The sequence below is a fragment of the Chlamydotis macqueenii genome, chromosome 1 (genome assembly GCF_036417535.1).
Source record: "Chlamydotis macqueenii isolate bChlMac1 chromosome 1, bChlMac1.mat, whole genome shotgun sequence".
Classification (NCBI taxonomy): Eukaryota; Metazoa; Chordata; class Aves; order Otidiformes; family Otididae; genus Chlamydotis; species Chlamydotis macqueenii.
The window spans coordinates 57,172,519-57,174,707 of NC_141556.1; positions in this window are offsets into that span (position 1 = coordinate 57,172,519).

Below are 2,189 nucleotides of genomic sequence, written 5' to 3' on the forward strand. Positions count from 1 at the left end.
TAATTTATAATCTATAAAAGTCTCTGCATAATTGTGTCTTGATTAAAATGGTATAATTAGGCGCTCTGGATCTCTCTCCCCTTTCCCTAAGATTATTTCTGTCTAATTGCTTTAATCTGTGTTTTCATGCACCCACTAGAAAATCAAAGCATGCTCCCATGAGGACGCGAGTGAGAGTGAATAAAGCTGACGACTCATTAAGTGCAGCAGAGAGAGGAAACTGCATCTAAATCACCACTACATTAACGAGGTAAAATAAAAAATCAAAACGAATAAATAACAAAGAGATAGAGGATTTTTTTTTTAAAAAAACAACCTGACATAGATTTTAATATTAATTAAGAACATATTGAATAGCAAATTGTCTGTCATTATGGCCAACTTTTTCCATTGCTGATGGAGACCAAAAGGTCTGGGAATTCTAATTCTCCAGATCTGTGGGTGTTTTGTGGAGGGGGCAACTTGTGCAGAATATAGCCCTGCTAGGGACAGAATAAAGTTCACTGAGCAGAGATTGAGGGACCTGGGTAGGAAAGGTGTCAGTCCAATCCAGCAGTTTAAGAACAGTGCCACAATGAGTCTGGACTTGAACGAGAACTGGACCAGACTCCACGGAGACCAGCACTTGCACTCATGCAAAAGGTACTGACTGGCTGACTGCATTGCTGGGGGGGCTTGACGAGGCTCTCAAGGGTTGTCCAAGTCCATCCCCTTCCCTAAGACCAGAACAACTTCACCCTTCCCTTCCAGGTGACTTTCTGTCTTATTATCAAAGATTTCAGACTCTGCCAGCTAGGCCCAGTAACCTACAAACAGGTCACTTATTTCCCTCCAAGTGAGAAATCAGGAAAACAAGATATTTTTTAAAAGCTTCTGGCTATGTGTATGGTTTATTAACATCTGCTCAAGTTTCCTGAAGAGAAGACCAAGGTAGTGCTGTCCTCTGGTCTCATCGCAGGTAACTGTGCCATTTGCTATTTGCTTAGCTCAAGTGCAAATTCCCACACATTACAGTGCAGAGAGGCTGATTTTTACCCCACATGTGATTGAAAAACTTTGTCACCAAGCTGTGTGCAGCACTGTTTATTTTCAGCAGTGCTGAGCAGCCCAGGCAGCATACTATATGTGTGCAGACACTCTGCTCTGGGATCTGGAACTCTACTCTGTATGGCAGAGAGGTGGTCCATGGCTGGGCTGGTGATCCAGCTGCCCAGAGTGTGGGTGAGCACTGTGATTTCATCTCCAGTCATCAGTGATGACATGATTTGCCCTTAACCCATTTGGTCCCTCTTCATTAGTATGGGATATCATGGAAATGTGCATTCACGTGTGGCTCTGTAAAGGTCCTCAGCCAGTCACCTTGGCCAACAATTGGTTGGTCTCTGTCTTCTTGTGACCTTCATACTCATTGCTATACTCCAGTTCACATTTTTTTCTTGCCATGGATACACAAGTTTTGGAAAATGAAGGCAAAAGGCATGTGAACATGGCAAGGAAAGCCAGGAAGAGCATTGCTTGACCAGTCAATAAGAGCTGTTGTCTCAGTAGAGAGCTTGTCCCAGCTGCTTTTCCTGGACCCTGGCTGCAGGGCAAGTCCCAGAGCTTCACCCTGACTGAGGGAACATTTTACCCCTGATCCATCAAGTGGGCATTTCAATGCAGGGTAAGGGGCACATATTTAAATGCTCTGCTGGGTCACTGCCTGACAACAGCCCTTGATCCCCCAGGGTTTTCCTGTCAGCATCCCATGAGGTCCAAGCATGGAGGGAGGCTCAATGGTCATGTCAGCATAGCAGCTGATGGGATAATACTGAAAAAGAAATGAGGATCTCTGCTTGCAGCCCTTAAGTTCAAGAAGAGCCTAATCTAATTAAGTGGAGACCACTATCAAATTACCAGCGCTCTTCTAATGTAGCCATTTTAAATGGTTTGGTGTATTTATAGTAGGCGAGTTAGGGAGGGCTTTTCTCTCTCGGGGTTATGCTTGTGTGTAAGGGAGAGATGTATAATGTTAAGACTCCTGCTTTGAATTGGTTCCCATCCCCAGCCTGGAAAACATTTTGCACAAGTTTTAAGATGCCAAAATCTGATCTCAGCTAGCCTCTTCCTATGCCTACAGAAGGAGTGTCTGTCTGGGTCGTTTCTGAATCTTGCCCCAAGCCAGTGGCACAGAAGTTTCCTTTTGGGAT